Here is a 13,787-nt window from a genome sequence, read left to right on the forward strand (position 1 = left end):
TGGTTGCTACATAGTAATGGGGATGCTGGGTATAACACAGGAATAGAGTCAATAATATTGTAATATTAATAACTGTATGGTGTCAGACGTGCACTAAATTTATTGGAATAATAGATGGAAGAGGGTTGGGGGACAGGGTGAAAAAAGTGAAAGGATTAAGAAGTACAAATTGGTAGTTATAAAAATAGTCATGGGGATGTAAAGTAAAGCATAGGGAATATAGTCAATAATATGGTAATAAGTATGTATAGTGCCAGCTGAGTACGAGACTAGTCAGGGGGATCACTTCAAAAATTATATAAATGTCTAACCACTATGCTGTACACCTGAAATTAATATAAAATAATATTAATGTTAACTGTAATTGAAAAATTTTTAAAAAGGGGGGCTGAAAGGGAATAAGAAGTTTCAAATTTCCAGATATAAAAGTAGTCATGGGAAAGTAATGTACAGCATGGGGAATGTAGTAGATATTTGAATAGCATAGAATAGTGCCAGATAGTTACTGGACTTATGGTGATCACTTCCTCAGGTATGTAAATGTCGAACAACTATGGTGTACACTTGAAACTGATACAATGTTGTATGTTAACTATATTTTTTAATAAAAATCTTTTTAAAAAGAAATTTAAAACTACTATATAATGAATCATTTCTATCAATTTGAAATTTTCATTAATTTGTTTACTAAAACAAAATTTTAACTAAATAAAGACATGATTTTTCCATTTATGTTTCAAAGAGGGTAAACTTGTTAGTGGATTGGGTTCATTCCTTTTTTAAAAACCTTTATTAAGATGTCTGTAGCACCAGCATGGGTATTGTAGGTAGTAAAAGAAGTATGCTGTGACACAAAACAGCATAAATATACAGTATAGCATAGTAACTATATTTATTCAAAAATATTTCATGTGTATATACTTAATAAATGTAGCCATAACTCAATTTCATCTTCTATAGGTCACAAGTCACAAGTAGGAGAGCTTATATTTTATTACAACATTTACATTGTACTGGTATCATCAACAATTTACTGATATTCTATGGATCCTGTAGTTAATAAACACTTTCAAAACTTCAGAAAACTAAAAATAATTTTAAAAATATATGTAACGATGGAAGGAGAACTGACTCTGGGTTGTGAGCATACAATGAGATATATAAATGATGTATTATAAAATTGTATACTTGAAACATACGTAATTTTACTAACCATTGTCACCCTAATACATTTCATTAAAAAATATATATGTAATACTTTTATTTATGACTCTACAATGACCAAGACAATATGTTTAAAAATATGTCTTAAGGAAATATTTACTCATTAACTATTCAAACTCTTAAATATCAAACACATCTCATGGACATTCAAAGGATAATAAAGGAATATTATGAACTATTCTATGCCAATAAATTTGATAATCTAGATGAAAAGGACCAATTCCTTGAAAGACAGAGTCTGCCAAACTCACACAAAAAGAAATAGACACTCGGAATAAATGTATACGTATTAAAGAATTAAATTAATAACCTTCCAAAACAAGAAAGCACCACACGCAGATAGGTTCAACTGATGAATTCCACCAAACACTTAAGGAAGAAATTATACCAATTCTCTACAATCTTTTTCAGAAGATAGAAGCACTGAGAATACTTCCTAACTTATTCTATGAGTCCAGCATTACTCTAATACCAAAACCAGACAAAGACATTGCAAGAAAACTATAAACCAATACCTCTCAAGAGCATAGATGCAGAAATTATCAACAAAATATTAGCAAATTGAATCTACCAATGTATAAAAAGATTATACACCATAATCAAGTGGGATTTATCTCAGGCAAGTTTGGCTCAATATTAAAAAAATCAATTAATGTAATCTATCACATAAACAGGCTAAAGAAGAAAATCACTCAATAAACTCAACAGATTCATAAAAAGCATTTGACAAAATCAAACACCCACTCATAATAAAAACTGTCAGTAAACTAGGAATAGAGGAAAACTTCCTCAACTGGATAAAGAATATCCACAATAAACCAACAGCTAACATCATATTTAATGGTGAAAACTTCAAGGTTTCCCACTAAGATCAGGGACAAAGCAAGGCAAAGAACTACAGTTTTCAATATTGTACTGGGAGTACTAGATAATGCAATAAAATGAGAAAAAAATAAAGGGGATACAGATTGAGAAGAAATAAAACTATCTGTTCTCAAATGATATGATTGTCTATGCAAAAATTTGAAAGAATCGAATTTTGAAACAAAAAACTCTTGGAATTAAGTAATTATAGCAAAGTTGCAGGGTACAAGGTTAATACAAGGTTAAACAAAGATATATTTAAAAGTATTGCTTTCCTATATACCAGTAATGAACAAATGGAAATTGAAATTAAAAACATAATACCATTTACATTAGCACCCTTTACAATGAAATACTTAGGTATAAAACTAACAAAATATGTGTAAGATCTATATAAGAAAAGCTATCAAACAATGATGAAAGAAATCAAAGAACTAAATCAATGAAGAGATATCCCATGTTAACAGGTAGGAAGGTGTCCCAATTTGATTTGTAGATTCATTGCAATCTCAATCAAAATCAAGGCAAGTTATTTTGTGGACACTGACAAACAGATTCTAAAGTTTATATGGAGAGGCAAAAGGCCAGAATAGCCAACATGATATTTAAGGAAAAGAAGAAAGTTGTAGGACATCAAGACCTGCTATAAAGGCACAGTTATCTAGACAGTATGGTATTAGCAAAAGAATAAACAAAGAGATATATGAAACAAAACAGAGAGCCCAGAAATATACCCACATAAATATAATCATAAGATCTTTGATCAAGGAACAAAGGCAATGCAATGGAATCAAGATAGTCTTTTCAACAAATGGTGCTGGAACAACTAGATATTGACAGGGAAAAAAATGAGTCTAACAGACCTTACACCTTCACAAAAATTGACTCAAATATATTATAGACCTAAAGGAAAAATGAAGTATTATGAAACTCCTAGATAATAACAGGAGAAAATCTAAGTGATTTTGGGATTGGCAATAATTTTTTAGATACAACACCAAAGGCACGATTCATAAAGAAGGAATTGATATGCTGGATTTCACTAACAATAAAAATTTCTGCTTGTGAAAAACACTGTCAAGAAAATGGAAAGACAAGCCATATACCAGAAGAAAACATTTGCAAGTCACATCTGATAAAGGACTGTTATCTAAAATACAGAATTCTTAAAACTCAATAAGAAAGCAAACAACCCCATTAAAAAATAGGCCAATGACTTTAACAGACACCTCATCAAAGAAGATATGCAGATGGCAAATAAGCATATGAAAAGATGCTCCACATCTTATGTCATCAGGGAAATGCAAATTAAAACAAGATACAACTACAAACCTATTAGAATGGCCAGAATCTGGCATACTGACACCACCCAGTGCTGGCAAGGATGTGGAATAACAGAAACGCCATTAATTGCTGGTTGGGATGCAAAATGGACAGCCACTTTGGAAGACAGTTTAGTGGTTTCCTTCAAAACTAAACATATTCTTACCATACCATCCAGCATTCACACTCCTTGGTACTTACCTAAAGGACTTGAAAACATGTCTACACAAAACTTACACATGTCTAGAGCAGCTTTATTTATAATTGACAAAACTTGGAAGCCACCAAGATGTCCTCTAGTAGATGAATGGATAAATTGTGGTATGTCTAGAGAATAAAATATTATTCAGTGCTAAAAGTAAATGAGCTATCAAGCCACGAAAAAACATGGAGGAAGCTTTCATGCATATTGCTACGTAAGTGAAAGAAGTTAAACTGAAAAAGTTACATCTGTGTGATTTCAACTATATGACATTCTGAAAAAGGCAAAAAACCATGGAGACAGTAAAATGATGAGTGGTTGTCAGGGGTTAGGGGGAAGGGATGCATGAATAGGAGGAACATACAGGATTTTGGGGGCAGTGAAAATATTCACATATGATACATTATCACGTATGATACTATAATTGTGGATACATATGATAAACTTGTCTCACTCATAGCATGTACAACACCAACAGTGAACCCTAATATAAACCATGGACTTTAGGTAATAATAATGTGTCAACAAATATAGTGCATGTACCACTCTGGTGGGGAATGTTAATAAGGGGTGAGGATATACATATGTGGGGACAGGGGGTAAATGGGAAACCTCTGTACCGTCTGCTCAATTTTGCCGTTAACCTAAAACTGTCCTAAAAAATAGTCTATTAAAAATTTTAAAAAGTCAAACACAGTCTGTAGCTCACACATGAATCTTTTCATTTCAGCTCTGCCTAACCAAGCAAAGATCAGTCTCTTTACTCCCTCAAGGTTTCACTCTGTTTTCTGGTTTCTGCTGCCTTTTTTTTTTTTTTTTTTTTTTTTTTTACCATCTATACTCATTATGATGCTGAGCTAGGCGAGTTCAGATTGTGTTATGGTACAAACTTTTCCACGTGGCCTCTTCTTACCTTCTCTAGAAAATTATAAATAAATGGCAATTCCAGTTTTCACCTACAAGTTACTGTAAAACATAGCCTCTTCCTTGTTTTTCTGTCTGACTGTTTCCCTGTTTCCTGCTTGTCTACAACTTTAATCAAATCAGAGGCTTTTTTTACTATAATTTTTTCCTGATGTACAAGACCCGTCCTTTCATTTGGCCACCGTATTTTTGAGGTTTACAATCGGCACTAAGGTAGATCCTGGGGAAAAACTCCCCTCCCAGCACGCCCCTCTGTGGTACTTTGTTACAGCAGTCCAAGGGAACAAATCCACCTGGGTTTCCTTACAGCACGGCTAATGGGTTCCAAGAATGAGTCTACCGAGAGAACTAGGCAGAAGTGCATGGCACTGTTTTGGAAGTCACATAACAGAACTTCTGCTCTACCTCAATCATTGAGGCAATCACAGTATTTTTTTTCACATTCAAGGAGAGGGGACATTTACCTCTTGATGGGAAAGGTGTCAACATCACATTGTAAGAAGAGCATATGAAATGAAATATACTGTGTTGGTCACCACAACTTACATGATTTACAAGAGTTAAGGAAGAGTTGAGAAAGATGACAGGGCAAGGGGTGTGGGTACATCAAAGGCTGGGTTTGGAGGGAGAATGTTAAGGACTGCTTAACTCACTTGTTTTTTGTAAAATTGGTTTCTCTTGGATAAATGTAAGATGACTGTTGTGAAACAAAAAGGAAAGTGGTGAACTCCAAGTGAGTTTGGCTCTTCAGTTTCTGGAATCCTCAGCTGTTACCTAACTCCCATCCCCGAAATAAGCCAAAGTACTCTGAGAGAAGCACAATTGCTATCCTCACGTGGAAGGTAAGAAAATGAAGCCCAGTGGCTGAATCACTTTTTCAATGTCCCGCAGTGTACTATTGGTGAGTTTAACTCCAGGCTAACTGCAAAACCTATATTCTCAGTTATCAAGTAAAAAGTCACAAGAGATCATCCAGAGCTTGCACAGAATTGTCTAGATTAGCCCATGCAGTGCAGAACAGCGTAGTACTTTTCAATTTTTAATTTCCAAGATTTAAAAATCAGGAGAATATTTATAAAAGCAAGTTTTAACTCTCTTGAAAAGTTGGGAGATATGGCAAGAATTAGTTCTTCTCATGTCACCTGCCTGGCCCCTCTGAGCATTTGAATGTGTAAACTTGTGTTACTGCCTCTCATCATACTTCATTATTTCAGTACTTAGAGTGAAAACATTTACCAAGTTGCTATTATAAACTATAAAATATGCTGATTTGAACAATTTCTTACTTTCTCATCTCATCTTTTATGTTTAAAAGAAGAGAAATGGCCAACAAGACCCAGAAGGGATAATTTATTAATTCACTGATTAATATATAGAGATATAGTTGGTTATTTTAAAAAGCAAAATAACTGACAATAAATAAGGTAAATAATTCAGTTTTTAAAAGGAAGATCTTATAGACAGTTGACTGTTGAGCTGTACAATATGTTTTAAAAATTATTTTAGTTTTATTGGGCAAGAGGTTTAGGTATGAACTTGATAGAAATATGGTAAAACAATAGTTAATAAAATTTGTTTTAAACAAATATATGTTATCCTTTTATTAACTATGAATTTACTATTTTACTTAGTTTAAATTATGTTCATCTCTTTGTATGGTAATTTTGTTTTGTTTTTCTTGGTGAATCAATTCAATCCCAGGAGGCAGAGACAACAAAACTAGTTAGTCCTCTTTAATGCATTAACCAGAAAGGCAATTCCCTTTCATGAAGGAATAAAAGCCAAATCCTAATGTGAGAAAGTGTGTATTATCAAATTAGTATGCTAATTTTGAAGAAATGAGTCATTATATATTGATAGTACTTACAAATATATACAGATATATACTTTAATACTCCCTTTAGAAGATAAGAATTAAAGAACATGTATGAAACAAAGGAAAATTGAGTCTCAATTTCCGACAGCATAGGGCAGGCTATCCCCAGGTGTGAATTGGCCTCTGGTGGGGTTCAGAGGTTCGAAACCCAATACTGGAATGAGCCTTTGGATCTCTTTCTGGGCTTTTTCCAGCTTTTCTGGACCTTGGAGCCACAGAGATCCCTTTTGCAGAAGGATGACTTGAGATGAAGATAAGGATGATGAAGAAGGAGGAGACTCTGGGGCCTTGGGAGTTTGAGGTTTGATGGTCCACAGGCTCCAAGGAATGTGCTTCTACTTCCACTTCAGTCCAGGAAGAGGGAGGGATTCATTTACACAATAACTGGCTTTGATGACCTTGTACAGGATTTCAATAGTCTCTTCAATGAGATGGGGGCCTAGACCTTGCCTTCCCATCTTCCTGAACTTCCAAAGTCCTGAGACAAAGACACCTGGTCAGAGATGGCAGGAGGGACAGATGCTTAGGGACTCAGTGCTTAAGCACCCAGACAGTCACCAGCCCAGGATCTTTGTTCTGGGGGTTCTTGGAGAGGGATGCCAGAACTGAATCCTTCAAACCAGTACTAGACTAGGGCTCTCAGCGACCTTTCACAGGTTTAATGATATGTGGCCTGTGACACACAACACACACACACACACACACACACACACACACACACACACTCATTCTAGATCCAGAGAGGACAGGATCTTGGCTCCCAGGTTTCCCAGGAGCCCCCTCCCAAATGCTATTTTAAGAGCACGTCATGTCTGTGACCAAGAGCACTAGGCCAGATGGACAGCGGAGGAGCGCCAGACTGTGGTGGACCATGAGGGCAGGGCAGAGACCACAGTAACCCATCAACAAGCACGTGGTGGTCACAGAGATAATCCAGAATCACCACCACTTCCAGCCCTGGATGAGGCCTTTTCCATCCTGTATTTATTTCTAGGCCTTTGGTTCTGGTCCTGGTAGGCTTGTTAACCCTCAGAGGCCTTCCGTTTTTTAGAGTACCACACTAAACACAAATAGAGCCAGAGATTACCAGACATCTGTGGATGGACTCCAATGTGAAGGATGGAGATTCATACAAACAAAATAAGAAACTTGGAAGAAACAGAGACTATGCAGAAAGATGAAAATCTAGCAAGGACACAAATCTTTAATGTCCTTAGAAATATGAGATTATATAGCTGTAAAACCAGAACAGAATGCTACAAAAGAGGAATAAGCAGAACAAACTTCTGGGACTTAAAAAAATATTATGGCAGAAATGAAAATCTATAAAAACGTTTGGATGACAAAGTTGAGGGGCTCTCCCAAAACGTAGGCCAAATAACAGAGATAGAAAATAGAAGGAAAAAATGATAGGAAAACGAGAATGATGTAAATAATCACAATTAGAATAATATGAATCATCAGTGAAATAAGTCAAGAAAATATCTCAGAAATGAAGATATTACTTTGTAACCTGAAAGCACCACATGCTAGAAACCAAGAATGAAAATAAACCCAATCCAAGGCACATCACATGAAATGTCAGAACACTAGCGACAAAGGAGAATCCAAATGATGAGAGAGGGAAATCACACACAGAGGAATCAGAATGTTCTCAAACTTTACCAGCAACACTGGAATTAAAAGACAATGAAGCATTAGTTTTAAAATACTTAAGAAAAATTATTTCCAATTATTTCTAGAATTGTATACCCAAGTAAACTATAAATTAAATGTGGGAGTAGAACAGACATTTTTAGACATGAAAGGGGTCTAAACTTTATCACAAAAAGGTATCAACAAAAATCTGTACCAAACATCACATTTAATGGTGCAAGATTGATGGTTTTCCAACCAAGATTAGGAATAAAACCAGGAAATCTGCTCTTACCACTTCAATTCAACATTGCAATGGAGATTACCTAGTGACATAAACCCAGAAAATTAAATGAAAGGCATGTGGAATGGAAAAGAAGTAAAACTGTATTTACAGATGCCATGACCTTACCCGTAGAAAAAAATTCTAAGGGAACAATAACAAAAACAAAAAATTACTAACAGTAATAACAATATAGCAAGGTGTCAGGATACAAGATCAATATACAAAAAAAATTTATATTTCTATATATGGGCAACAATCTGAATGAGATTAAAGAAACAATTCCATTCATAATAGCATAATAAAGGATAAAAAACTTAAGAATAATTTTGACACAAGAAGTGCAAAAGCTGAACGTTGAAAAACTACAAAAATTGCTGAGATAAAGAAAATCTAAATAAAAGAGATACACCATGAAAAAAAAATGGAAAATTGATTGAGATAAAAATCCAAAATCTTCTATTAAGAGAAAGAAGTCTCTGGGAATTTTTTAAAAACATATGATATCATGCAGAGATTTGCATCTGTGTTGAACTAGTTCTTCATAAAAGCAGAGAGAGAACTTGAGAAAAGAACCCCTTCTGATTGTGACATCCTGTTGGGCAGATTAGGAAATCTCAGTGCAGGTGCCTAAGCTTACTGGGATGTCACCTACAAGATGGGTGGGGGTAGAGATGTTCAGCAAGTTTGCAACAAATCTGGAACATAAAAGAGTTACTTGAGGTTACCACAGTTGGGGAAAACAAGGCACTGAAAATTTATTTATTTATCCCTGGAAGACAACTATGTATAGGCTAGCTCTATGAGTAGACAAAGTAATGTAATTTGAGAGGCTCCAAACTATTCTCCTGGTCAAAATATTTCATCTCTCCTGCAATGACATATTCCACCATTAGAATGGTGAATGGTGAATAGAGTTTATGTTTCCTGCGAAATGAGCAAGTAAGAGCATGATTGCTGATTAGGAATATTACTCATGGATGCAAAAATGAAACGTGTTAGGCTTCTATATTAAAGAAAATTATTTATGTTGTTGTGTTTTGAGTGGCAGCCCATTCCAATGCCTGGCACCAGCTGAAGTGCTCAAAAACTGTATTCAGAAAGAAAGAACGGAAGGAAGGAATGGAGAACAAGAAGAAAAAAATAAGATTAAGGTCTTGATAGTTCAGGTGTTAAAATGGAAATGACTTAGCTGGAAGGTGTGACTCACTATCTCAGTAGCACAAATCAATTCAATAGCTATTTTTCAAGAGCTATTCAGCAGGAAGTCGCCCAGAGGAATGAGGCACAAATCTAAGTAGCCATTACTCTAACATGCTGAAACCACACAATGCCTCAAAAGTGTCTCCCAGAAAGCCCGGGGAAGCCTGAGGCCCCTGGGCTGTACAGGAAGAAGCAGAACTAAAAGTGGGAGGAAGGAGGGCCCTGAAACATGTTATCCTCTCTTTTGTGTTGACTAAACTAGGAGTGTGACTCTCCAAAGAATGCATCGCCTGAGTGCTCTCTTAAGTCTTACATTGTCACAAGAAACAAACGTTAGGACTGAAATTTATCATGACAAGAACTCTTGCCAACGCAAGCTATGAGCACCAGAGATGAAATTTTGGCATTATTTCCTCAGCAACCTGAGGGTTGTCCTCCTTTTACCCTCTCCAATGTCTCCTCTTCATCCCATTCTGTAAAGTGAGTCATCTTTCTTCCTGTCATCCCCAGAAAAGTATGTACTGAGTGTAGCTCCTCTTAGTGTGGGAAATGATATAGGGTAACGCACAGTTGAAACACATAGGCGCACAAGCCCTGCTTCTTAGAAATTCATCTAATGCAGGCTATTAAAAAGGAAAGATATTTATAGTGCATTCAACATAATTGACTAATAGTAAACTAAACAGAACTTCATTCTTCACAATGCTTCCCCACTCTTGTTTTCTATTTAACCAACTTCATATTTAATTATGTAGCCCTTACTTAGAGGGAAATACTAATTTTTGAAATAGAATGATTTACTACTCTCCTCCTGAGGAAATATACACCAAGAAAATAACTTTTATTTGCTTGAGGACTGATAAGAAAAAACAATGAAGCTCAATATTTAATAGCTATGTATATATCTATGTACTTACATCTGAAAAATGAGTATTGTGGGTAACCAGACTTAAAAGATTAGGTCATAGACGATGAAAAGTCAGTTACACTATTTAAATGTATTTATTTATCATGCATCATTCAATAAATACTTACTGAGCATTTACTATATACGAGACACTATGTGCTATGTGTGAAGTCAGACAAGATTTGTGCTCTTCGTGGTTTTAAGTATCCTAGCAGGGGAAGAAGTTAAACAAAAATAATGACAATTTAATAACGCTTAACAGGATTTAAATGTAATTCATTCTGTTATCTCAGTTTAATCAGGAATTCTACCTTCCAAATTGAGATGTTAAACACCTGTAATTTGCAGAGGGTGGTCTTTTTTTAAAAAACGGATCTGTGGCTTTTAGCTCAAGGAGCACCTTTGGGGATTCATCAGAGTTTGGAGAATTAGGAGACAGGCATTCTCTGGAGAAATATGCTAAAGGCTTATGGGCTTTCCTCTAGTCTCTCCCTGGTGAGGAAGAGGCTTGCCTCCAACTCACTCTACTAAACCATTTGAGAGGGGCTTCACTCCGAGAGCTCCCTGGAGTTTGAAAAACCAATAGAAGAATATCTGACTCACTTTGAAACATCTAAAGATAAAAGAGCTTGGCTAGATGGGCCTGAAGCAGCAAAGCAGCAAGACCCAGGCTGAGTTGAGAGAAACCTACATCCCTACCATCCAGGCATCCATTAGCCGCTCTTGTTTCTTGGGGGCTAAATGTCTTCCCCACAGAAAGAGCTGAACAAGGATCCCTGTAAGAGAATGCCTGGACAACCTGAGAGGAATATGACCCCAGCAGAGAGGAACCAGCCTGCCAGGAACCCAGGGACTCAGCGGGGAGTGGTGAGCAGACAACTGAAGGAGAGACACTGATTTCACTTGTTAAAAGAACCAGTCTGAAGCTTTGCGGAGAGAAGCTGTCTTGAGAAATTCCCAAAGGTGGCCCTTGAAAGAGAAAGAGCCTGCAGTTGTGCATGGGCCCTCTATAGACTCAAGGTGAGAGAACATTGTACCAGCCACATAAATAAAACTACTCTTCCCAAAGTTTGACCAGAGAGGGGTCAAAAACAGTTAACTGTCCGCGTAGGAGAAAGTGACTGAGGGCAGAAAGAAGCTGAAGTCTCCTCCCCTATTGTAGCCTCCCAGCCAGAGGCAAGCCTAAGCCAAGAGAGGAGGGAGTTTTACCTTTGAATGGTGTTTTAGTTTTGATATTCCACTAACTGGCCTGGAGTGTGAGTATCAGACTGGACTGAACTTTTTCATGTCCCTTTCAAAGAGGGTAACTTCATTAAGTGACCCCATAACATACCTTAGATTTTAGTAAGGAAGACAGGATCCGTGGAGTTTAAAAGGAGCGATAACCAACGGAGTCATTCTCAAACTTGGACTCTACTGCCTACCACATTCAAGAACTTCAGAGTGCTGTGAAACAGTAAGAGGGAGAACAAATCCAGGAAAGACGGTCAGGAGAAACTTTGTTGAAGAAGTAAACATAAAGCTTGGGTTAGAAAAATAAATAGGAATTAGCCAGGTAAAAAAAGTGTGGAAGGAAGTGGAGAGGGGTCAGAAAAAGAGAAGAAAACCTTTTGAAAGCCTGTGGTAGGAAAGAGCATTGTTCTAGGTACTGTGACTATAATAAATGACCCCAAAATGTAGCAGCATGAGACAACAATTTATTATTGTCTCGTAACAGATCTGTAGGATGATTGGGCTCAACTGGGTGGTTCTTGATTGGAGCCTCATGGGATTACAGTACGTAGTGGCTGGGTTGGCATAATCTGAAGGCTCAGCAGGGCTACGTCGAAGATGGCTAGTGCCCATCGCTGGAAGACGATCTTGGCTGTCCATTGGGAGCTTAGCTTGGGATTTTCCTGAAGCCCCTACCAAGGGCCTCTCCACGTGGCCTGGGCTTCACAGCATGGCAGTTGGGTTTGAGAGGGAGCATCCCACAAGTGAGTATTCTAAAACCAAGTGTTCCAAGAGAACCACATATAGCTTTATATGAACCACATATAGCTTTATATCACTTCAACCAAATAATGGTCAAAGCAAGCACAAGCCAGCCTAGATTCAAGGGAAGAGGACAGAGAACTCACCTCTCAATGGAAGGATGAACAAAGAATTATAGGGCAATGTTTTTAAAACAGCTGCAGGCATGGCCCACTGGAAAAATTCTAAGGTCAGTGTGTCTGAAGTATAGAAATTGCTGGTAGGGGTGTAAGGCTATTTAAAGAACTTACAAACTATCCTAAGAGTAACGGAATGAAATTAAAAGGCTGTTGATAAATAAATATCAAGGGTAATATAGGAGATTATAAAAACTATTCATTGAAACAGGATTTAATTTTCTTCAAAAGAAATGGTTTACTAAACATCTACTATTAATCAAGATAAACACTATTTCAGGAATCTTAAAGAGAACTGGGTAATATTGAGAAAAGTTCTTTGGGAACAGGGCCTGACTGGAAATGTATGTGTATGGGAAAATTTTCTGTTGATGAAAAGTTACCTCTTGATGAATATGCCTTTGAAATAAGAGACACCTACATTTTTATATTAAAGTACTCATGCTCCCCTCCATTTATTAAATTTTTAACTTTATCTAATAATGCTCTGACTTCATTATAGAACTTTACTTCATAGTTTAAATATAGAGATACATTGACTTCATCAAATTTCTCCAACAGAAAAAGGAACCCTCATACACTGTTGGTAGGAATGCAGATTGGTGCAGCCACTATGGAAGGCAGTGTGGATGTTCCTCAAAAAATTAAGAACAGAATTATCATATAACCCAGCAACCCCTCTCCTGGGTATCTACCCCAAAAAAATCTGAAAACATTTATGCATACAGATATATGTGCTCCGATGTTCATTGCAGCTTTATTATGGTGGCCAAGACATGGAAACAACCAAAGTGTCCTTTCATAGATGATAGGATATAGAAGATACGTTATATATACACGATGGAATATTATTCTGCCATAAGAAAAGATGAAATAGTGCCATTTGCGATAACATGGATGGATCTTGAGATTATTATGCTAAGGGAAATACGTCAAACAGAAAAAGTGAAGAACCATATGATTTCACTGATATGTGGTATATAAAACTGAAAACCACAAAAGAACAAGACAAACAAATGAGGAAGCAAAAACTCATAGACACAGACAATAGTTTAGTGGTTACCAGAGGGTAAGGGGGGAGGGGGGTAGTAGATGAGGGTAAAGGGGATCAAATATATGGTGATGGAAAGAGAACTGACTCTGGATGGTGAACACACAATGTGTATTACAGAATTGTACACCTGAAACCTATGTAA

General features: G+C 36.5%; 1 pseudogene; it reads left to right on the plus strand.

Annotated features, from left to right (window-relative positions):
* Window positions 1-6,071: 6,071 nt before the first annotated feature.
* LOC117012639 (HCLS1-associated protein X-1-like) lies at window positions 6,072-7,502 on the plus strand (annotated as a pseudogene).
* Window positions 7,503-13,787: the final 6,285 nt, after the last annotated feature.

This window comes from Rhinolophus ferrumequinum, chromosome 2, assembly GCF_004115265.2.
Source record: "Rhinolophus ferrumequinum isolate MPI-CBG mRhiFer1 chromosome 2, mRhiFer1_v1.p, whole genome shotgun sequence".
Classification (NCBI taxonomy): Eukaryota; Metazoa; Chordata; class Mammalia; order Chiroptera; family Rhinolophidae; genus Rhinolophus; species Rhinolophus ferrumequinum.